We start from the raw sequence: 25697 nt of genomic DNA, 5'->3' as shown, positions 1-25697 counted from the left end.
TGGGACTTAGGAGGTCCAGGCTCTAGTCAGCCTCCTGGTCTTCTACTAACTAGATGAATGATGGTGTATACGTCACTTCCCCACTTTGGGTCTCATTTCTGATTTGAAAAGGGACAGTATTTTAACATAAGATGATATCTAGAAGTTTGTTACTGCTTTGCGATCTGTGAGAATAGTTATCTTTTTGTGACCTGGGATTTATGGGGTGTTAAGGCTTGGGATGCATGTTATAAATTCAATTCCATGTGTTTAGAGGACTTCAGATGATAAGAAATTAACCTGACTAATAGCTGATGTTTGGCTTTTTCATTGGAAAATAGTTGTAGCTATGAAACCTATTTTTGACAGGAAATACACCAGGGGTAGCCCTTGCTTTTCTTCCTAGAGATAGGGATCTCTTAGTGCTGTTTACATGAAGCTGTCACTGTTACTTGCAGAGTCATACGGATTTTACCACTGCTCATATAACTCCTTTAATGCTAACACTTGTGGACATTCTTATTCCTAGGATGATTGGGGGTATATATGTGTGTTTTAAATCACGTTTAATGTTTTTTAAGCTAACATCTTAGCCTGGTTGTCACTACCAAGGGGACCCTTCTCCGACTCCCAAGCTCTATCATGTTATTTGTTTACGTGGTGTTTTTTTTTTTTTCATGGTCTGGATTATATATATATCTGAATATCTTTTTCACCCAGCAGGATTGAAAACTCTTAGTGGACAATGACCACATTTCTTTTGTTTTCATCTATAATGACATTATTGACATTCAGGGCATATTTTTTGAATAAATGGATAAATTTATAGTTTCCCAACAAGTGTTAAATGTGTAGAAATAGAATGGTAAATAAAAGCTCCAAATACTTACTAGGAATTAATGACGGTAGCCTTTGCTGTTGCCAAACAGTGAATCTAAAAGGAAAGGAAAAAATAATCACAGTGGTTGTATAAATGACTTTTATTATTGTTTGTGTAAGAATAGTGAACATTCCCTAGTACAGGAAGCCACTTTTAAAAAACTGCTGGCAGAACTAAGAAGTCAGACTGTCCTTGACCCTTAGAGCCAATGTTTTAGAGCCTGAATTTCCTTAAGTCTTCAGGTTGGAATAAACATTTTGACACAATGAAAGATTTATTCTGTAATTTTTGGTTTTCATAAACAAAGAGCTTAACTGAATTTGCTAAAACAAACACTTTCTAATTTGTTCTACTTTGATTTAAAAAAAGTTCATTTCCTTTCAAGCACATAACACTGTAAAGGGAGCTCCACTGTATTCGCAGATAAACATGTTGATTCATTTGGCCCAGAGCTACCGAATGAAGTCTGGAGGGGCACACTTTGTTCCTGCCCCCGCCCAGTGGCAGAATGTTTTTCTTCCTCTTCTCCTTCATGCGGGAAGGGGACTGGAATAAGTGACTGCTGAGGTTCCCCTGCATTGACGAGGCGCTAAGAGAAAAAGATTGCTTCCCTGTCTACTTCTGTTTTTTCTTTTTCACTTCTTAGCATTAGCAGAAAGCATGTGCTTTTCATCTAGTGCTCGTACTTGAATGAGTATGGCAATAGCCCTTAGCGTTATATAGGACTTCCCAATTTTTACAGAGCCGTTTTACTTTATACTCTATTTTGAATATTTTATTGTTGAGTCAGAGGTGTCTTTAGGTATGTTGAGGAAGGACTTCATTTTGGAAGCAAAGCAAAGCAGTGCTGTATATAGCCAGTGGTATTGGGGTAATAGATACATAAATAAGTTATGGTAGGTATTTTTTGCATCATATTAAGAACTATTATAAGACATTTAGGATGATCCTGCATATTTTGGAACAGATTTTAGAAAAGGACCACAACATGTGGCTTTTGCTATTACATAAACCCTGTAAGTAGCTGTTTGTCTCAGCCCACATTGTCTCCTGTGCTTGATACCTAGTCAGGTGTGGTGAGTATGCAGAGTGATAAGACACTCTCTCTGCCCTCAAGGAGCATACGTATTGTCATCGGTGTACCATTTTCCAAAGTGTACATCGTAGTAGTCCATTCCGCAGAAATAGATCGATGCTTTTGAGTAAGTTGAGAAAGTACCTGGATTGAAAAAAGAAAAGGTTTTCTTTGTAGGCTTCTCAGGACTATATTGCGGAATTCTAAAACGTACATGTGTACACTTTATAAGATTCTCCAAGAATTCCTTGTGATACAGTGGTTTTTTTTTTTTCTTACCCCCTCATGGAACTTCCCAGGTGGGATCTGAGGGGCTGAGACGGTGGGAGAGAGAGGGGCAGTAGCGTTTCGGGAAGAAGATTTATGTGTCATGGAACACCCTTTGAGAAACATTGGATTAATATAATATTCTCCCCCAGCCCAGGTCTTCTGCTGTCTCAGAAGTCTTAGCATTTGCTGCAGACCCTCTCCTTACGCATCTTAATCCTTTGCAGGTTGGATGGAAGGCTTGGCTCTTTTGATTGAGCTAGTTAATTGTAAAGGGGAATTAGTCATTAATATGAAAAGTGGTACCTGATAATACTTCCCAGCTTTTCTATTTTCTACTGTCTTACGTCTTTTCCAGCACTTGGACTCGAGACTACAGCCATTATTGACCTTTGCTTTTGTCTTATCCAAGCCCAGCCCCAATGCCTTTAACCAGATACTGCCAGATTTCTCCGTAACATTCATCCGTATTTTTCCTGTTGCCGCTGCTGTCACCTACTTTAGATACACGTGAAGCAGATACCAGTAAACAGCTGTCAAATGAGGGAATCTGTATGTGATGTCTTCCAGATTAACCTAATCCTACAGGGCTTTTATTCTGTCTTCCATGCCTAAATGTATATATCCGTCGGAATTATTCTCTTCTGTGTGTGTTAGGTTACACTTTGCTCTCAAATAAATTCCTATGTGAACCCTCAGACTCCCCCCCCCCCCGCCGTTTTTTGCCTTCCTTAATTTCCTTTTCTCTGCAGCCCCTATTTCTTAGCATTTCAGCAGCAGGGATGCTTTGTGTGGTGAGAAGTTGCCTCTTGACACTGCCCCCCACCAATACGTGGCTCGAAGGGCAGAGCAGCAGACTTGTGGGTGAGTCGCAAGGGCTGAGGGACGCCACCACACTCGAGCATTTCTGCTTCAACAGCTTCTAATCATTTTTGCCATCTCCACCCCCAGTGCTTTTAATAAGTTCATGATGGACTGGTTTACTGTTATTTGCTTATTGAATACTTAACCTGTTAGATGCAGAGTTTTGTTTGTGAAAACTAAGTTGCTAGTTAAATTTTGCTAATTTAAGCAGTCTGGAGGTCTCCCTGAACTGACTGATGGAGAGGCCAGGCTCTCAGGATTGGCGGTACACAGCTCGGAAAGTGCCTCCCTTCCCAGCATAGCTGTAAAGAGCACACTCAGTAACAGTATTTTGCTTTTTAAAATCGCATTAATATAGTTATTATACCCTTTAATTATAAACTTGTAAGTTGAGAAATTATTACTTTTCCTTTCAAGTAAAGGTTATTGTGGGGGGAATAATGGGATGACCAGATTTGTATATTTTAGGATTTTAAATCCAAAGATGGGGAGAAAGAGGAAACAAATTTTCAGAAGAAGCATAATTTTCATCTTCTTTATGCTGAAAATAGCCCTTTTTGAACAGGGTTAGAGGATGGTCTTCGGTCATACAGTGTGTTCTTGTTAAAACAATTTAGGTCCTTTTGATGGGGGTAGAGTAGGCACAGGTGGTTGTGGAAGTCCTACTAGGGGATCATAGATAAAGAGGGAAACCTGGGGGGATGTCAGGAGAACATTGCAAGTTTAGGAAAACCATCAGAACAAAGCAGGCTTGCTTAATTCATGGAGGTGCGAGAATTGCCTCTGGTCATTGGTCGGGGGGAGAGATGAGGCCTGCATTTAGATTCAGACCTAGGGCCAGAGTTTGAGGACCGCCCTTCAGCTGATCTGAATACACACCTTACCGGATACTAAGGAGGAGCTACTCCACCTAGAAAGGAAGAGGCGGGCCTTTCCAGTCCCCACGCCCCTTGGAGGATAAAAGTGTGGCCCACCAATCCTCGGGTAGAGAGAGCTTTCTCGCCCCCCTGCTTGCATCTCTCACAAGCGTCTATCCTAGTAAGGCACATCTCGCCGAATTCCTTCTTGGCGGAGGCATAAAGAACTTGAACCTTAGTGGGTCCAGACAGGGTGAGTAACTCGAATTTGAAACTGTGGGTTTGGATTTCCCGTGTGGCTCAGCATAACTACTCGGCGTTGCTTCTCCAGTGGCTGTGGCTCGACCCCTGGCGCAGCAACGTCCATGTGCCGCAGGTGCGGCCACTTGTTTTTTGTTTTTGTTTTTGTTTTTTTTTTTAAGGGGTTTAAGTCCCAGTTTGTGTTCTGGCTGGGTTCAGGCTGATAGTGCTGTCAGTTTCACTTTGATTAAAACTCTCCACCAATATCTTGTCTCTTACAGAAGGAAAAAGAATTCCAAACTGCTCTCAGTAATCTTTCAAGCTGATCTGGACAGAGGTGGAGTTAGGGTGAAGCTACTTAAGCTTAAGGTCTCCTGCTTGTGCAGAGTGTTTTCTAGGCTGGACCTCACTTGGTTAAGGCCACTAGAGTTTTACACGTGCACTTCCTCCCTTTCAGGTTGTGCTGGGGGGACACAGGCAGCCTTGGAATCCTAAGCTGAGATGTGTGGGATACGTCCACATGATTTGCAATGGCTTTTGCATATACTTTAGTCATGGCCTGCTGACTCAGTTTAAGAATGCTTCCCAGCTGGCATCCTCACGTGAAGGGGCAGGGCCAGAGGCCGAACGGTGATATAAACGTATCCTGTGTCACCAGCCAGGACTAGAAGGTGTCACGACTAGAAGTCATGGAAGACAAACCAGGGTTGACTGATTGCAAGTTTGTCGAACATTCTAGTAATCTTAGAACGCCTGTGTCAAAGAAAGGAAAGACTTTTCGCAGATTCGTTAATTCGAAATGTTTACATGGCATCACCAGTAGGCAGTTGTGAAGATGAAACTTTGCAAAACTATCAGTTAGAAAAACCAAACTTTCATCCTTTATTCTAGATGAAAGACTGAACTGTTGTCTGATTTCTCTATAGAAAATACTTAAAAATACGTTGTTGTATGATGAGACAATCAAGTACAATACAGCCAGGATATGTAGAAAAAGCTATAAAATTGTGTCGGGGTTTAATCATTAAAATTTTATGTTAGGATTTTTTGATGTGCTTGACAGCTTTTACAGTTTTGTAATTTGATGTATTTGTCTTTCTCATTCTGAAGACATACTCAATTTAGTACCTAATTTTGTCCTCATAGTTTTTATTCTCTTCTTTCAATTGTATGAGCTTCAAGCTCCATTAAAACCTGCTTTCCTCTGGATTCCCTCTTGTCTGCCACTTTAACTTCTCCTATACTCACTCCCGCATTCACTGCAGTCCAGACATACTCCTCTTTTTGTTCCTCAAATGGATTACGTTTGTTCTTACGTCAGGCCTTATGCACTTGGCTCTTCCATCTTTTCCTTAGCTTTGCAAAGGATTTTTTCCAATAGTCTCAAGACAAGTGGATCTCTCCTAGAGTCTGTGACGACTCAAAATGTCTGTTTCTTCGTCTTTCACCTCTAGTGCCTCACGTGTTCCGTTTTCAAAATATTTACCAACACTGGGCTTTTTGTTTATATTTTTATTGATTGCCTCCACTTTTGAGAGTGTGAGCTCCATGTATGAGAGTTATGTGGTTGACTGGCCTGTTCCCAGAGACTGGAATAGGGAGCACCTGGATCTTGAGGCACTCAAGCATATTTATTGACTGCAGTTTTGTTTTGCTTTTTCCCCCTTTTTAGGGCCACACTCATGACATATGGAGGTTCCAGGGTAGGGGTCAAATCGGACCTACAGCTGCTGGCCTACACCACAGCCACACTGGATCCTGAACCCACTGAGCAAGGCCAGAGATAAACACACATCCCCATGGATCCTAGTCGTGTTCCTTAACCATGAAGCCACGAAAGGAACTCCTCACTGCAAGGTTAATAACAAGCTTGAGCTTTTACATTTTGCTGTATATTTATTTGCTGTGTATTTACAGTTTCTTATTTTGTTATTTTTTTTTTTGCATATCATTGTTTATTCACTGAATGTCATGCTGGATGTTCTTAGCAATTTGTATAAATTCTCTTTTGAACTTTTTTGCTGCAAATATTACTTAAGTATGTTGTCTGCCATTCTATTTTGGCTAAAAGCATTCTGTTGTAGAATATGCAAGCAAGCAGAAAAGGAATAGAGAATAATAAAATGAGCACTCAAGTAGCCATCTTGTAGCTTTATCATATCCTTTTCTTATTAATCAAACATACAGATACATTTGAAGTTTATGCATCCTCCCTAATACCACTCCCTCTCCTCCTACCCCACTTATCCAGAGGTGTACCTCGTCCAGTGGTCGTCACTCTCATGCATTTATTTTTAAAATTTTTCTTGTGTATACATGTGTATTTAGACAATAGGACTAGTATGTTTTCAAGCTTTGTATAAATGATACTGAATTGCATATATCTTCTGCAGACTTTTTGTTTTCTAATTGAAGTATACTTGTTCTGCAACATTCTGTTGGTTTCAGGTGTATAGCAGTAGTAGCTCTAGTAGTTTTCTGGTGGTGTCTTTAGGATTTTCCTTATATAGTATATCATGTCATCTGCAAACCGTGGCGGTTTTATCTCTTTCCAATTTGGATTCCTTTTATTTCTTTTTTCTTCTGATGGCCGTGGCTAGGAATTCCAGAACTAAGATGTATAAAGGTGGTGAAAGTGGTATCCTTGTCTTGTTCCTGGTGATAGAGGGAATGCTTTCGGCTTTTCATTATTGGGTATGATGCTAGCTGTGGGTTTGTCATATAAGGCCCTTATTATGTTGAGGTATGTTCCCTCTATGCCCGTTTTCTGGGGAGTTTTTGTTTGTGTGGTTTTTTTTTTGTTTGTTTGTTTTAAAGCTTAAATGGATGTTGAATTTTATCAAAAGCTTCTTCATCTATTGAGATAATCATGGTTTTTATTTAACTTGTTAGTGTGGTGTATCACATTGATTTGCTGTCATTGAAAAATCCTGCATCCCACTTGATCATGGCATGTGACCTTTTTAATGAATTGATGGATTTGATTTGCTTAGTTTTTGTTGAGGACTTTTGCGTCTATGTGCATCAGTGATACTGACCGATAATTTTCTTTTTTTTTTGGTTTTGTTTTGCTTTTTCAGCTACACTTGTGAAATATATAGAAGTTCCTAGGTCAGGGATATAATCCGAGCGGCATCTGAGACCTATGCCACAGCTGCGGCAGTGCTCCATCTTTAACCCACTATGCTGGGGGATTAAACCAGCACCGCTGGGGAGACAAGCCAGATCATTAACCCAGTGCGCCACAGCTGGAACTCCTTGTGGTATCTCTGGCTAGTGCTGGTGTCAGGGAGGTGGTGGCTTCACAGAATGATGTGGGAAGTATTCCTCTGCAGCTTTTTGGATTAGCTAGGAAGGATGAATGTTAATAGTAATCTAAATGTTTTGGGTAATTCACCTGCGAAGCTCTCTGGTCCTGGACTTTGTTGGGAGTTTTTAAATCACTTACTCAATTTCATTACTAGCAATAGGTCTGTTCATATTTTCTGTTTCTTCCTGATTCAGTCTTGGGAGATCGTACCTTTCTAAGAATCTATCCATTTTTTTCTAAGTTGTCCATTTCATTGGTATACAGTTGCTTGTAGTAGTCTCTTACGGTCCTTTGAGTTTCTGTGGTGGTGGTTATAACTTCTCCTTTTATTTCTTCCTTTATTCTCTCTTCTTTCTCATTTTACTGATTTGGACCCTCTTTTTTTTCTTGGTAAGACTGGCTAAGTTTATCAGTTTTTTCAGAAAATCAGCTTTTAGTGGTTTTTTTTTTTTTTTTTTTTTTTTGGTCTTTTTGCTATTTCTTGGGCCGCTCCCACGGCGTATGGAGAGTCCCAGGCTAGGGGTCGAATTGGAGCTGTAGCCACCGGCCTACACCAGAGCCACAGCAACGCGGGATCCGAGCCGCGTCTGCAACCTACACCACAGCTCACAGCAACGCCGGATCCTTAACCCACTGAGCAAGGGCAGGGACCAAACCCGCAACCTCATGGTTCCTAGTCGGATTCGTTAACCACTGCGCCATGACAGGAACTCCAGCTTTTAGTTTAATTGACTTACTTTCTACTTTTTTTTTTTTTTTTTTTGGGCCTTTAATTCATTTATTTCTGCTCTGATCTTTATGATTTCTTTCCTTTTTACTAGCTTCTGGTTTTTGTTTGTCCTTCTTTTTCTTGTCCCTTTAGGTGTAAGATCAGGTTGGTATTTGAGATTTTTCTTGCTTCCTGAAGTAAGGTTATACTGTTAAAAAGTTCTCTCTTTTAAACTGCCTTTGCTCTGTTCCATAGGTTTTGGATTGTTGTATTTTTGTCTCTAGGTATTTCTTGGTTTTTTGTTTTGTTTTGTTTTCTTTGATTTCTTCAGGGATGCATTGGTTGTTTACTAGCATATCATTTAGCTGCCACATGTTTGTGGGTTTTGCAGGGTTTTTTTCATGTAGTTGATTTCTAGTCTCAGCTTTGTGGTTGGGAAAGGTGCTTAATATAATTTCAGTTTTCTTAAATTTACTGAGGCTTGTTTTGTGATCTAGCATGAGATTTATCCTAAAGAATGTTCTGTGTGTACTTGAAAAAGAATGTGTGTCTGCTGCTTTTGGACGGAATGTTCTATAAATATCAATTAGGTCCTTTTGGTCTAGTGTCTTAAAGGCCTATGTTTCCTTACTGATTTTTCTGTCTGGCTGATCTGTCCACTGACTATTACTGTATTACTCTCAATTTCTCCTTTTTGTGTCCATATTTGTCTTATATATTGTGGTGCTCCTCTGTTGGGTGCATATATGTTTATAATTGTTATATCTTCTTGGATTTATCCCTTGATCATTAAGGATTGTCCTTCTTTGTCTCTTGTAACTGTCTTTAAAGTCTGTTGTGTCTGATATATTGGTACTCTGGCTTTCCTGTGATTTCCATTGGTGTGGAATACCTTTCAGTATCCCTTCACTTTTAGTCTGTATGTGTCTGTAGATGGCAAGTGAGTCTCTTGTAAGCAGCATATATATGGGTCTTGTTTTTGTGTCCTTGCAGCCGGTCTGTCTTTGCCTGGAACGTTTAGTCCATATACATTTTAGGTAGTTATATATATGTTATATGTATGAACATATATATGACATGTACATTCTAATTGTTTTGTTAATTTGTTTCTTAATTGTTTATGTAGGCCTTGTGTTTTTCTCCTTTTCTTCTGTGATTTGATGACTATCTTTTTAGTATTGTGTCTGGATTCCTTTTTCTTTTGTGTGTGTATATCTATTATAGATTTTTGGTTTCTGTTTACCATGAGATTTTTGTAGAGCAGCCTGCTATATGATTAGGTTATTGATCTCTTGCAACTGCATTTTCACAGCCTTTCGTTTGTACTCTCCTCCCCTCATGATTACTGTTTTTGATCTCATTTTTTACATAGAATTTTTTGTGTGTATCTTGTTGTGGATAAATATGATTTTTTTACTTTTATCTTTTCTTCTAGCTTTGTGTGTGGATTATTTACTCCCTATATTGTCTCTACCAGTGACAGTTTTCATTTCATCATTTTCTTTCTTTTCTTTTTTTTTTTTTTTTCGGCCACACCCACGGCATATGGAGGTTCCAGGCTAGGGGTTTAATCCAAGCTGTTGCCACCGGCCTACACCACAGCCATAGCAACATGGGATCTGAGCTGCATCTGCAACCTATACCACAGTTCATGGCCACACTGGATCCTTAACCCACTGTGCCATGATGGGAATGCCTCATTTCATGATTTTCTTGTTTCTAATTGTGGTCTTTTCTTTTTCGCCTAGAGGAGTTCCTTTCACATTTTTTTAAAAGCTGGTCCTGAATTCTTTTATTGCTTGCTTGTCTAAAAACTTGCTTTCTCTATCAAATCTGAACGAGAGCCTTGCTAGGAAGAGTGTTCTTCGTTGTAGGGTTTTGCCCTTTCATCACTAAATTTCTCCTGATAAATCAGCAGATAACCTTTGCAGCCTTTTCTTTTTTAAGCATTATGTTTTTAAGGTGTTTGTATTCATACGTGGAGTTATGATTTCTTGATATTCATTGCTGTGTGAGGTTGCATGAATAACCTAGTTTTTTTTTTTTTTTTTAGTCTGTTGAAGTGCTTTAAGTGATTGTGTTTTTTCCCCTATTACAAACAGTACTGCAACACGTTTGTGTACATTATCCATGTATATGTACACTTTTGAGCCACACGAGAAGTCCTATGTGTATGTGCACTTTTATTGCAAATAGAAAATTGCTAGGACATAGAGCATGGTTAGCCTTCACCTCCACTCTATTTTGTGTATTGTTTTCTAAAGTGGTTATTACCAGTTTACCTCTACCAGCAGTTTGTGAGACCTGTCATCTTGTCAGATAAAATTTTTTGTCAATTCTAATGTATGAGAAATGGTATTTGGTGTTTTCAGCTTTCATTTCTTTGGTTAGTGGGTTTATAGTTCTTTTATTTCTACTTAATTTCTTAAATTGTATTTTCTGCTCTTTGTGCTGCTTTTTTTGGTATTAGATGTCCTTGTTTTGTACAGATTCTTCAGGTATTAATATTACTTGAATTACAGATATTTTCTTTCAGTTTGTGGCCTGTCCTTTTAGTTGTATGTGTACTAACTTTTTATTGTACCCCAATTTTTTATTTTCAGCATAGATACATTTTTTAGTCTTTTCCTTTATAATTTAGGTTCTGATATCATATTTAAGAACTCCCTTCCCTACATTGAGGTTATAACAGTAATCTCTATTAATTATTGCTGCATTAAAAAATTACCTCCAAAACCTGTTTTCTTAAAAGAATAAATATTATTTCTCTCCATTTCTGGGAGCAGTGTGGCTGGGTCCTCCTGATCTTGGTTTCTTCGGAGGTTGCAGTCACGTTGTCGTGCAGAGCTGCAGTCATCTGAAGGTTTACTTAGGGCTGGAAGACTTGCTTCCAAACAGTCGCATCGGTTGGTGAGTTGGTGCAGGCTGTCGGTGGGAGGCCTCAGTTCTTCTTCAGGTGGTCTCATGGTGACTTGAGTGTCATCATAATTTGTAAACTAGCTTCCCCTGTATGAGTGAGCCGGGAGACCACTGCGGAAATTAATGTCTAATGGTCTAGGCTTTGAAGTCAGACTGTCATTCAGCCTTTTCAGTGTGAGAGGGACTCTACTCTGGGGTGGAACACCAGGTATGAGGATTACCAAAGGCTCTCTGGGAGGCTGGCTACCAAGAGTGTCTTACGTTTTTATAAAATACCTAAAAGTTCATTCCCATTTAGGTATTCTTTAATCCACCTTGAATATGGTGTGTGTGTGGTGGTTGTTAGGAAGGGGATCTAATCTTACTGTTTCTCCAAAATTATAATATCTCCATCACATTTGTTGAATAATCCATCATATTCTTTTTAGATGTAGATTTGCTTCTGGGATCCCTGCACTCTCTTTTAACCTATTTTTTAAATTTTTCTGCCATTACCACTTTACAACAGATAGTGATCTCTCTAAGGCTTGTCACAAACTTTTTACTCCTCTTCATTGAATTAGCTCTTCCTATCTCCACAGGGCCATTAAGAAATTGTTAAATAAACCCATTTGATTTTTAAAATCAGTTTTCTAGGTTCTGTTGAAACTCTTGCTGGTATTTTGCTTCTTTTAAGGAATCTGAAAATATAACTTTTCATTAAAAAAGTAATAGGTGCTCATTAATGATCTGTGAAATATGGATGTGAAAAAACTTCTCAAAAATAAAGCATCCATAACCCCATCCTTGAATGGGGTTACATGTTGGGAACAAAACAAGAATTAACGTTTTTGTTAGCGGTTGTTTCCGTAAGTTGTTAAGAAAAGGATAAATACACAAATGGACAAAGGATATTCCCCCTTGCCCACTGACCTCCCTCTTTGCCACTATCCCCTGTGACTTAGAAATGAAGAAAATGATGAGGGGCATGGGAGGGCAGTGCGGGTTTGGGAGGGGGAGACAGTTAAGAGAGCTAGAGTCTGGATCGGGATGCCTGTATTTCCTCAGGCCGGATTGAAAGCAGGAAAGGGTTATCTGGGAAATGCGGATCGGGCAGCTAGCACCCATGAGCACACTCCCTCCCCCCAGCAAACTGAAGCAGACGGGCAGACGGTGTCTCAAAGATTTCCTGTTATTATGGCAAGAACTCGCTCAAAGAGAAATGGACTGACTGGACAACTACCCTTCCTGCCTCCTCGGCTTAGTGGGGTCCTGTTCCTATCAGCCAGCAGTCATTTGTCAGAGGAGCATGTATAGCAACGTCCATATCCTCACTCTGCAATTATTACCATTTTCCAACCTATGCATCGTTTTACTTTTTCATTCCCCCTCGTTTCCTCTCTGTCTCAGTGCTCTGTCCCTCCTCCCCCATTGATATATGGTATTTAAAATATTTTTATATAGGAATATGTAAAATATATTAAAAGTTGCTTATGTTCAAATACATTTATTTTCTGAACTATTTGAGAGTAAATTTGAGACTTGATCCCTTTACCTTTATATACTTAAGTTTATGATTCCTAAAACTCTGGCATTATCTTGCAATTATCGTTAGTAAAATCAAGAAATTCCAACTAAGTATTATCCAGATGTTACCTTTATAGCTGTCCCTCTCAAAGAATCTTAAGTCATCCTGTAGGAGTTATGTGCATCATGATGTTTTAGTCATGCAACTGATATATCAGTATTTATGCCTCTTTAGTCTGCCTTTTTTTTTTTTTTTTTTTTTTTTTTTTGGTCTTTTTAAGGCCACACCCAAAGCATATGGAAGTTCCCTGGCTAGGGGTCAAATTGGAGCTGAAGCTGGCAGCTTATGCCACAGCAATGCTGTATCCGAGCCTCGTTGGCAACCTACACCACAGCTTACACTATGACCCACATCCTCGCGGATACTAGTCAGGTTTGTTCAGGCTGAGCCACGCCAGGAACCCCTCTTTAGTCTGCTTTAATCCGGAAGCACATGATGTTGATTTGTCCCAATCCTGCTGCTATTGACTGATCACTGGTTACAGTGGTGTCTACCAAGTTTCTATTGTAGAGTTATTATTTTCTCTCTGTAATTAGTAAGATTGTGTGATGTGATATTTTGTGACTATGTAAATATCTGGTTACTCCTCAAACTTTGGCCTGCCAACCTCATCCAATGACAGTTTTTGTTTGAATCAGCCGTTTTATGATTCATGGTGATTTTCTAATTTAGTTGTTCCCTTTTCATTTTCATTGACTTTTTACTATAAAAGTGACATTTTTCTCCTTGGTGAATACTAGACTATTCAGTGGATTATAATCTTTTGCTGTCATTAGTTCTGAAATTATCCTAGATTTGGCCCATGGAAGCCCTAACAGGCTAGCTCTATATACTTACGACGTGTTCCCATCAAATGTGAAGACTTTTTGACATTGTGACACAATCAGATATTCCAGGCCCATCGTATAGTTTCTCACCTCTAGAAGCAACCATTTCTCCAGGGAGCTGTGGTTCCTTTTCTTGGGACATAGTGTTCTCTTTCATTTATTCTTAATTACCTTTATTCTTCATTACTGTATTTTTTTATGCTCTCTTGATGTACTTTTGCATGACTTACCATACTGCTTTAATTGTTGAGGTTTTACAGTTTAGTTCATTATATTAGATCTCTCTGGTATATATTTGACACTAGAGAGCAATTACCTCTTATTTTTTCTTCAGAACCTCATAACTCATTTTTTTTTTTTTTTATGATTCTTTCATTATCTCATGCTTCTGCTAGATTCTTCTTCCTTGATTGGGATTTTCAAGGGTAGAGTTCCTTAGTATTCTTCCTTCTGGGGAACCAGGCAGTGTCACTGCTCGGTCATTACCATTTGGAAATTTACACTAGTTCCATCCTTCTGGGGACAATTTGATAATATATATATATCAAAATTATAAATGTATATTCCAATTTCAGGAAATGTATCTTTCAGGTATATTTACATATTCTGCAATGATATATGTACATGGCTATTGATACGAATGTTATATGTGATAGCAAAAGATTGGGAGATCATCCACAACAAATCTGAAAAGTTCATTGATCCCTTTCTTCCTTTTTCTATTCATAACTGTGAAAGGCTAAATTTTCTTCACATGTCAGCCAAAACAACATATTGTAATACAGTGGAAAAAACCCCCGAATGTCCATGAATAGTGGACAGGTTAAGAAATGATACAGATGTGCAGTGGAATATTACACAGCTGAAAAGGAATAGGAAGAATAGTATTTATAAGGATAATCATTGCCATTAAAAGAAAAAAAATTGGGGTGCAGGACGTATTATACAGTACTGTTTGTGTAAAGGAGAGGAAACAGATTATATAGTTTTATTTGCTCTATTGGCATAAGGGAACTCTGGAAGGAAAAATGAAAACTAGCACTTGCCCCAGGAGGCAGGGTGTGAAGTGGGCAGATGACAGAGGTGTGGGGAGACTTACTCTAATAACTCTTAACCTGTTTGATTTTTGACGTACTACCTGGTTAATTCAATTCTTTAAATGTCTTCCAGTATAACTTAACCCTAATTTTGGTGCAGTATGAGTTCAGGGTTTCTGCTAGTTCTAAACTACTGGTCCACAGCATAAAGGTCTTTGTCAACACAATGTATGAAGCCTTTTGTCTCTATAGCTTTAAACTTTGCCACTTCTGGCTCCAATTTTACATTCTAGCAATATTGAATTTCTGGTATTTCTTCTCACATATGACCCTGTTTCATACCTGTGTGTGTTTTACCTGCTTCATATTCATCTCTTAGGAATTAGTTTGTGATCTTCTCTGGGAAGCAGATCTGCACCTCTGCAGGCTGGGTTAGGTGATGGTCCTAAAACCCTTAGCAGTAGTTGTCTAATGCTGCTCTTATCACACCACATTTTAATGAGCTCCTTGTATGTTACCTGGACATAGACACAGAGATTTGCTTTGATTTTTCTTTTTTCTTTTTCTTTTCTTTTTTCTTTCTTTCTTTTTTTTTTTTTTTAATAACTCTGCCTGTAGGGTAGGGACCATCTCTCAAATAGCTTGTAGCCTTGAATGGAGTCATACACGTGGGGATGTAACTAATATAAGACAGAGGGTAATTGGTGAAACAGCAGACAAGGCTGTCCTTCTAAAGGAAGTTCTTACAAAGTGGGTCTTGAAAACGGGCCACAATTAGGACAGAGACAGTTGAGCAGGGCCTATTCAGGAGCAGCAGATAATCCAATTCGGTATAGCCTCAGTGTAGAGGTATCAGGACTCAAGGTGCATGCGGAAGGAAAGAAAAAACAACAGACTGAGGGGCTAAGCCTTTATTTAGTCTGAGGAGTTTAAATAGTATATTGTAGGCGCAGTGAATGTTTTTGAACAAGGAATCAATCTGATCTGCATTTTAGTATGCTTACTTTTATACTTGCTGTAGGGTGGTTTGAAAAAGGAAGAGATGAACGACAGGGGCATTTGTTAAGATATTTTATACTGTAAAGTACAGTGTTAAATTACGGGATTGAAAAAGGAACAGCCAGCCACGTTATCAAAATCTATTTTTGTATGTGACTTCTACTAGTAATCCCTGATAAATTCCCTCCAAATGGAATTAATTATACCCTGTTCTGACTGAATTGCACTTAGTTGACTTTTTTTTCTTTTAAACAATTTTTGTTAGTATCGTAGATTTACAGTGTTGTGCCGTATGACTTTTTTCATGCTCTACCTCTTCTCAAAGTGGTTGTCTTACTCACCCTTGGAATTAATTGTTTCTTCTGGAAACCCTTGTTACTTAATTTGACCTACTCATATAACACATCACTTTTTTTTTCGATATTTTTTTCTATTTATTTCAGTAAACATTTCTTGGGTACCACACCCTGAGGGAGTCATACTTTGGAAGTCCATGTTTGCCTATAATACATGATGAGATGTATGAAATTTTTAAGGGCAACTTTATTTTGATCTCTTGGACTCACATTAGGAACTCAGTATAGGAGAGTTATAAATGGAACAGTATTAGTTAAAAGCCTGTTTAAATCCTTGTTCTACTCCTGTAGCCTGGCTCATCTGTAGAGAAGTTACTTCGCCTGTTTAAGCCATACTTTTCTCATTTGTGAAATGGGGAATTGCTCAGCTTTGGCTGCCATAACAAAATATTACGGACAGGGCAGCGTAAATGATAATGATAGAACGTGACTTCTCAAAGTTCTGGAGGCTGTGAAGTGTGAGAGCATGGCACCAGCATTTTTGAGTTCTGGTGGAAACTCTTCCTAGCTTTCAGGCAGTAGCTTATCATTGTGTTCTCACATGGTGGAAAGAGACACAAGCTCTCTGTCCCCTCTTACAAGGGTGCTGATCTCACCATGAGGGCCCCACCCTTGCGACCTCATCGAAACCTAGCTGACAAGGGCTAAGTTAGGGCCTCAGCATATGAATGGCGGGGAGGTGGGGGGGACATTCAGTCCATAGCACTCTCTTACACAGTCGTTTTGAGAATTAAGTAATTTATGGAAAGCATTTAGCACTGTGCCACCCACGTAAAAAGTGAAGTGTGTTTATTTAATCCTGTTATCATTACCATGATTGCAACTTGGCATAGATTGTGCGTATGAGGTCGTAGAGAAAAATCTACAAACGAATTGATGATTTTTTGCTCTTCATTGCTGGACAATATGCGATAACAGTAAGGGATGTAGGAAGAAGAGCAGGATTGCAGACATGCTGATAAAAGATGCTTTCTTCACTCTGTCCAGACAGAAGGAGGGATGCAAATGTCAGATTTATAGATACAGCGTAAAGAGTAGAAAAAACGAGAACCTTTAATATTCTTTATATGTCTATCACCTTTAAAATACAGCCTTTTAAGTGTTTTCATTCACATCTTTATTTTCTCTGATTTCATTGATCAGGATGAGTTTTTCTGTGAGCCCAGGAAAACAGAAGTATCACTTAGATCTTTATCCACAAATAATACTAAATGTGTTCTTCTGGGTTTTAAAAAATTGTTTCAGACATTTTAAATTTTACACACATTTTGACATTTTAAAATTGGAGTATAATCCTATCTTCTAGCTTGTGGCTTTACTTTTTCCTCTCTGCGTCGGTGCATCAAGGACTTACTTTATTAGCCCTTTCTAGCACTATTAAGAATCTCTAGTTCTTTCACCTTTGGCAGTAATTGTCTCCACATTTACTTTATAGAGTCCCCTTTGGTGGAGCCCACAGGCCGAGAGGAAGCACAGGATTCATAAGATGGCGGGCGGGTGAGTGAGTGAGAATTTGGGCTGGAATTGGAAACAAGTGATAGTGGTTGCTCCTTAATAATAGGGATAAATTTCAAGTGTTAAGTTTGGGCATTACGTTGTCTTGGTGAGGTCTGTAAAGATGATATAATAGTTCTGGGTTTTTTCCTTATGTAAATTTTATTAACATTTTATATGGCGTACCTATCACGCCATCGGTACTATGATTTTTATCAGAATGCACACTGTGGGAATACCGGTTGTGGCTCAGTAGGTTAAGAACCCGACACAGTGTTCATGAGGATATGTTCCTTCAATCTCCTCATTAGTAGTTCTCTGTAGGCCTTTGCCAGTTTTATCACCATCCGAAGAGATAGCCATTACAGGTGAAATAGCAGATTCATATTACATTTAACTGGGGCTTTTGAAAATCCAAACAATTTCCTTACAGTGAGAACTTGAAACCATGACATCTGTTGGGAGAAATACTTTTAGCGAGGAGAGTTTGTTGACTCTGCTCTTTGAATCACAACCTGTGCCAGGTAGGAAGTGAACGAACGCTGTCATAGGCTTGTTAGACGCCAGTGTCTAAGTATCTGGGCCAGTCCCTTTATCTATTCAGTATCATTTGAGCCTCACAGGGAGCTTGTGGGATTGGCATTCAGTTTACAAAAGAGGAACTGAAAGAGGCACGGAGAGATGAAGTGTGACCTTCCTTAGGAGGTCACAGTGGAGGCACATCTTAAAATCCGGGCCTTCAGACTCTAAAAGTTTTTATACATTTACTACATGCCAGTATTTGACAATCATTTTATTCTCTTGTTTAATCTTTAAATCTATTTGGTGGACATCAGATACCTTGCCATCAAGAATTCCTTGACATGATTCTAGTAGAGATGGTTCCCCGACTCCTTTGTAAGTCACCGCACCAGATCATGCTGCTTGCGGGGGACTAGACTTGAACTTTTTATTGTGATTTTTGGCTAGGAGTAGAGAATTGCCTTAGCAGAAATGGTTGACAGCTACAACACTGTGAGCTCTAAACATACTGAGTTAGGTTTGTTTTGTTTTTTAGCAGATTGGCCAACTCTGAAGTTTGTTCTTAAGAGTCAGGAAATACATACGTGAACTGTAATGTTTGGGAATTACAACAGAAAGAATGAGTAAATGTCTTATTATTGACACTTCTGAACAGATGTATTCAGTATTGCAAAACATTCAGTATGTTTGAACGTGTTCATTCAACAAAGAATCTTAAAGTGCTTCTTGTGTGCCAGGGCTATGCTAGATTCTGCACTGAACACAAACAACACTGAAAATACCTGGTTTCTGCCCTTAATGGGATGATCCTTTTAAAAAGGAGACACATCTGTGAGGTAACTATTAAAATACCCTCTGATCATGACAGAAGTGGAGGCTTGTAGAGGGAAGAGTGGGCGAGCTGTGAAAGGAAGAGGTAGCTGTGCTTGGGTGACTCGGTGAAAGAGTCTCGAGGTTATAGTTTAAACTGAAGGCCGAATATATTCTCAACTACGAGAAAGTTCATGGTCTGCATACACATATTGCCCAGACAGCGGTTCCTTTACTTGTCCACGGAAGTGTGGTCTTAACTCTAGCGTCCTCCCTTTGCCTCTCAGTAATACATTAGTCTATCCCCCCATGTCCCTTTTAGAAGGCTTTTCCTATAGTTGCTCATTTTTTCCCTTTTATTTTTCTGTTCTACAGCTCTTCAAGTTGTCTGAATTTTGGAAAGAGGCAGATTAGTTTTTGGATGGGAAAAGTCAAAGTCAAGTTTATGATAATTGCTTTTTTTTTTTTTTTAACTTGCTTTACAGTACTTTTTGGTGAGTGAAGCATCACAGTGGTGATGGGAAATGGTGAAGAGAGCAGGTCATGGAATGAGGCATCTGATTGCTTTATCATTTTTATTGTCACACAGAATTTTCTTCTCTTTGGAATAGTATAAGAACCGAAGGTGCAACTAGCTATGTTCATGAGCTGAAAGTGAAGTTAGAGGATAGTCATCTGGAGGGAAACACTGTATTCAGGGGCATGTTATTTTCTGTCCATTCTGATTTTAAGGATTTTTGGTGAGTTGTAGTTATGAGGAGTTCCTCTCTGATTTAAGTGTTACGATACATGCGTGTCTCTGCCTCTGGTGTGCATGCTGATTCTCACAGGCAGGCACATGGGCAGATGTCACGGCAATTCAGTTTAGTTGCGAAGCCACATGCGATTATGGAAAGAGTCTTGCACCAGGAATTAGGAAAGCTGAATTCTGGTGCTTCCTCTTCCTCTCAGGTAATTGATTCTCCGCCTTTGAGCTAGTCAGTTAACCTCTCTGGGGTCTCAGTTTCTTGCTCTTTAAACACTAGGGTAGGTTAAGGCTCCCTAAGATACTGCTCAGCTCATAGTTTAATCATTTTATCATGGATAGTTATTCAACTACTAAATCTTTATTGAGTGCTCCCATATTTCAGGCTCTGTGCCGTCAAAAGGAGATAGGGAGGAAGACATACAGATCAATGGAGGAGAATTGAAAGTCCAGAAATAAACTTAGACAGCTCTGGTAAATTCTTGACAAGGTAGCAGGACCTTCAGTAGGAAAGAATAGCCTTCAACAGAGGGTACTGGGACAGCTGGATTGCCACATACAGAGGAATTAATTTGAATTCCTACCTCCCACTGTATACAAAAGATAACTCAAAATGGATTAAAGACCTGGACATAAGATCTAAAACCATACATTTCTTAGAAGAAAATGGCTACATCTTTGTGACCTTGGATTGGCAATGGCTTACTGCCAATTTAGGTTTATTATCAAAAGCATGAGCAACTAGTGAAAAACTCATCAAAATTAAAAACTTAGGTGTCAAGTGACACTCAAGAAAGACAACCCTGTAGAATGGCAGATGTTTGCAAAGCATATAGCTAATAAAGGTCTAGTATCCAGAACATATAAAATTTTATAACTCAACAGTGTAAAGACAGCCCAAATTAAAAATGGACAAGGATCTGGATTGGACATTTTTCCAAAGAAGATACACAAACGACTGGTAATACATGAAAAGATGGTCAGCATCATTAACCAGAAAAATGCCAATCAGAATCATGTGAGGAGTTTCCACATGGCTCAGCAGGTTAAGGGTCCAGCGTTGCCACTGCACTGGCCCTTGTCAACCACTGTTGTGGTTGAGTTCGATCCCTGGCCCAGGAAATTGTGCATGCCGTGAGTGCAGCCAAAAAAATAAATAAAAAATTTTAAAAAATCGAGGTTTCACTTAGATGCATTAGGGTGGCTATAATCAAAAAGACGGATAATGAAATGTGTTGGTGAGGAGGCCATGCAGGCATTGGAACCCTTGTACACGCCTGTGGGATGGTGAAATGGTGCAGCTGCTTTGGAAAACAGTCTGGCAGTTCCTTGAGACTTAACCACGTGACCCAGAAGTTTTCTACCTAGTATATACGCAAGAGAGTTGAAATCATGTGTTTATACAGAACCCGTATATGAATGTTCTTAATAGCAATATTTGTTAATAGCCCCAAAGTGAAAATGACTGTTGCGAGGCAAACAAAATAGGGAACAGTCCATAAAATGGATTATTATTCAGCCAGAAACGGAATGAAGTACACCTGCTGTAACACGAATGTACCTTGAAAGCCTCATGCTGAGTGAAAACAGACACAAAAGGCCACATATTGTATGACTCCATTTGTATAAAATGTCCAGAATAGGCAGGTCCAGAGACAAAGAAAGCAGTTTAGTGGTTGTCAGCGCTGGGAGGAGGAGGAGGGACTGGAGAGTTACTGCGAAGGGCAGCAAATGGGTTTCCGTGTAGGGTGATGAAAAGTTCTGAAAATTATTAGTGGTGGTGACACTACTTTGTGGGTACACTACAAACACTAACTGTGCAGTCTGAAGTGGTAATTTTTATGGTACATGAATTATCTCAAAACTTAGACATGCTTTCTTCCTTCATGCTGAAGTGAACGGTTTATTTGATAGGGACAGTCGAGGGCTCTGTGGAAAGATGCAGTAGGATATGCTCTCCTACCTACTGTGTGGAGCTGGGCGTCAGACTCCTGCATTGTTGTTCCCTTCATCTATGTGTATGTTTTACAAGCCAAGTTTCTATAACCATCCTTCATATAGAAATTCTACTGTTTCCATTTCTTTTGACAATTTCAGGTTAACTTCAAATCCTTGTAGAGTTGGGATAAATACAGATGTTTATTTCTGATGGCTCTTAGGTAATAAAATATTAAGAAACTTCAAACATGTAAGAAAGTAAAGGGTGTACCGTAGCCGGCACTGATGTAATCAACAGCAGCTTCAAACATCCCCTGCTCATCAATCTGCCAATCTTCTTTTATCGTATGTCCACCTGTTCCTTTACTTCTGGAATTACTTGGAAGGAAATATCAAGTTGCATCATTTTATACTCAGGTTCATCTAGCTCTACATAAAAATCTTCTTAACATCTGTTAGAGAGTATTTTTTAACTTGGAAATTTTTTCCCCCCTCGGGGCCATGCTTGCAGCATATAGAGGTTCCCAGGCTAAGGGTCACTTTGAGCTACAGCTGCCAGCCTACACCACAGCAACACTGGATCCGAGCCATATCTGCACCCTATACCACAGCTCACAGTAACGCCAGATCCTTAAGCCATTGAGCAAGGCCAGGAATTGAACCTGCAACCTCATGGATACTAATTGGATTCATTTCCTCTGCACCACGGTGGAAACTCCCTAACTTGGAAATTTTTTTATTAAAAAATATTGGTGGAATGAATATTTGTTGCTTTTACATAGTTTTTAATCTATATAATGTTTGTTTCTTCCATTAAACGTTAGGTATGCTTTTAAAATAAATTTGTCATGGGAATGTGGTTCATAGTCTTTAGGTCCCTCGTTAACGATTCATTATGATTACCTAGGACTTGGGCAGGATGAAACTTTTCTCTACAGTTAGGAATTGGCTCCTTTTACCACGTAATTCAGTGGCTTTACTGCTTTGCCTTATGGGAATCATCGGTCCCACTTAACACATTGGCTGCCACTCCCTGCTGACCACAGGCCCCTCTCTTGGCTTTCCTAACATTTGGCTTTCTTGGTTCACCCCTGTCCTGGAGCACTCTTTGACTGACCCACCATATTCTGATATCCACAACCTGCGGCGATATCCCATCCTGCCTCTGATTCTTGAGCTGCTGCTTTTAGTTCTGCTGTCAGGGCTACGTGGCATTATGACAGACATCAGATATATCTTAATCCCAAACGTTTGTTACTAGTACATGAAAGAACCTCTCTTCCTTCTTGTTCTAGTTGAGTGTTTAAAACGTTCCCATGGATAGACCATTGTCACCATAAATTCAGATTTTCAAAATTGAGTTCATCTTTTTTTTAATTGATATAAAAAGGAAAGGTTCCCCCCCTTGACCTTTCCTCCACTGACAAATTACTAGAATTCTTCAAATCACTAGGTTAGAAATATTCCTTTACCCCTCCTCTTTCAGTCTCCTCTGCGCATGGTATTATCTTGTCCTGTTGATTCTTCCTTCAAAATACATATTATTTGCATTTTCATTATGATTAACTATTCTAGGCATTTTCTTCCTTTGGGAAACTTCCTACCTACTTTAAGTCAGCTAAATGCTCTTCTCTCTGATTCCATGAACTTCGTGCTCTCCACAGTCAAGCTGATGTGTATACATATCTCTCCCTTATTAGAATTCAAGCTCTTCAAAGCTTAAAGTGAGATTTTATTTGTACTGGGACTAGAGTAAATGAGACATTGTAGTAGTCATTAACATTGTTAATTGAATTGGACTTGTCATCTCTGTACCTGCTGTATTCCTGCAACAGCCACCTAAAGTTTTGTCTTTCCCTTGCAGTGCATCCTGTTGCTCTTTGACATGCAGTGGCATGTCTAGCAATGTGCCCTGTAAATTTCTATTACAGAACTTACTGCAGTCTGAAACTATCGTTTCTTGTCTTTTTCTATTATCATTTCCCCCCCGGAACAGGTTTTCTTTGATGGTTGGGACCATGTCAGTGTCACACATTTTTGTGTTAATATAACCTCACACACAGTAGGACTTTAATAAATACTATGAATGGGTATGCTGCTGCTTCTTTGGTTGAGAGCAGTGTACTTACACATGACGAATGATGTGACAACAATTAGAAACCTTAGATTTCGACTCTGTTTTATCATGGTCAGACTCCTCTTTCTAAATAGTACTTTCATTGGTGAAAAGTCAGTTCACACTCTTCTGCCAGACCTAAGACAGGTTCTGGGACTACAAAGATAACACCATCGGTCCTGATTTTTATGGAATTTTGGGATAAAGAGAAAGATTTAAATCTCTTTGAGGGGGTCAAGGAAAGCTTCTGAGAGGACATCTTTGAGAGGTTAGTTCAGAGGTGCCATTTCCCTTAGCAGGAGCAAAAACCTTGGTAGTGGCAAAGGAAAGACTGGTGCCCACCAGCAAGGTATTTTTGGCTGTTCCTATGGCTGCCCTCATTCTGATTAACTTAAATTACTTACTTCAATCCAAGTAGGAACTTTGGAAGTTAAATCTAATTCCTTACTACACAGAGCTTATTTTTAGATTATCCATTGCTTTGTTAGTTGAAATAACTCAGAATTCAGCAGTGTTCTACATGGCTTTCCTGAAGCAAGTACAGGCTTTCCTTGTTTGTGGTTTGATTTTTGTTTGGTTAAGGAAATTAGAAGGTTCCCTGTACACTACTGATACACTATTTTTTCTTTTTCTTTCTTTCTTTTTACTTACACTGCTAATGTACTTACGTTTATTTTCTCCTTCATTCCCATTAGAAGGTAAGCTCTATGAGAGCAGAATTCTTGTCTGTTTTGGTCACTGCTCAATAGATATTTGTTGAATGAATACTTAAGATGTCATTGGTCACCTTAACAGAGCAGTTTGAATAAAATAGTGGAGATGGAAGCTGGCTTATTCCATGGTTGAGGATAGCCTGAGTTGATAGTGATTTAAAATGAAACAGGAATAGGTCCTTTTCCCTCCTTTTAAAAAGTTTGCTAAAGAATTTTATGAAAATTCTCTTCTTAGTCACTTTTGTTTTCTTTTTACTGCTGGTAGCTTAAAAATCTTTTCTTTTTATAGCTATACCTGCGGCATATGGAAGTTCCTAGGCTAGGGTTTGAATTGAAGCTGCAGCCACAGCCACAGCAAAACTGGATCTGAGCCGCATCTGCAGCCTATGCTGTAGTCTGTGGCAAGGATCTTGTGGTTAAGATCCTTAACCCCCTGAGTGAGGCCAGGGATCCAATCTGTATCCACATGGAGACAGTGTTGCGTCCTTAACCTGTTGAGCCACAATGGAAACTTCATGTAAAATCTTTTTAAATTAGCATATCATATTCAGTTTCTTTTTTCAATTTATAAAAGTTTTATAATCATTAAATTTATTTCTTGCCATAAGTGATATGATCTCAACTTCTTTTTAAATTTTTAGAGAAAATGAAAATTTTAGATATTTTCTTCTTTAACCTAAACACAGCTGTGAAATGATGTATCCGTAACTAGTTTTAGACTTTTAATTTTATTTTTTAAAATTACTAAGAAAATGTGTACTAAAAGTAAATGCGTGACTTTACATTATTCAAAGTGCTAAAATTAGACATCTGTCAAATGTTCTACGTGTTGCTGAATGATTAATAGTAATTAAAAGGTTAAATATAAGCTGAAGAAAGCTTTGAATTTTGAAATGTTTGCAACAGCTAGTAATCTGACTGATGCAGACGTTTTTGTCAAAGTTGAAAAAGTTAGTAGAGCTAATTAATTTCTTGGGAGACATATGATGAAATTGTAGGTGTGATAACATATTTGAGTAACATATGGTAGTTATGGGGCACCTTTCTAATGATTGAGCAGCCAGTTAAATATAGACCTTTTTTCATGTTTTTCTTTTATTATCATTCTTTGTTACTGTGTATTTTTAAACTAATTTTGTTTTCAAGAGGTCAGTACTCGGGATTTAATGATTTTTTTTTTTAATTTAAAATATTAACATGAACGTGTTACTGTATTTTACATTGACATAGTTTTCTTAAACGTACGACTGTTTCCACCTTCAGCATACGTGTGTATTATACGATTCAACAACCCAGTGTTTGGGGGCCAGTACTCTAGCTACACATTATTTAACTCAGATTATTCTTGAATAAAGACGTCCCCTCAAATGTTATGTGGTTTCCTTTGATGTAGAGCACAAACAGGTTCATATTTTAATGTATGAAACTTACTGTATTTTTGTCACATAAGGATTCACTATTTATTTACATTTT

The 25697-nt window shown here is 38.8% G+C and overlaps 1 protein-coding gene across 8 annotated transcripts in view; it reads left to right on the top strand.

Annotated features, from left to right (window-relative positions):
- AKT3 (AKT serine/threonine kinase 3) overlaps positions 1–25697 on the top strand; it is a 300281-nt gene that overhangs the window by 40092 nt on the left and 234492 nt on the right. The window contains exon 1 of one of the 8 annotated variants that reach the window (XM_021063995.1): positions 4026–4175. The gene's annotated coding sequence lies outside the window, so the exon portion shown is untranslated. 8 annotated transcript variants of the gene reach the window in all.

The sequence above is a fragment of the Sus scrofa genome, chromosome 10 (genome assembly GCF_000003025.6).
Source record: "Sus scrofa isolate TJ Tabasco breed Duroc chromosome 10, Sscrofa11.1, whole genome shotgun sequence".
Classification (NCBI taxonomy): Eukaryota; Metazoa; Chordata; class Mammalia; order Artiodactyla; family Suidae; genus Sus; species Sus scrofa.
The sequence above is the reverse complement of the archived record's forward strand: the minus strand, read 5'-3'. Positions and strand labels throughout refer to the sequence as shown.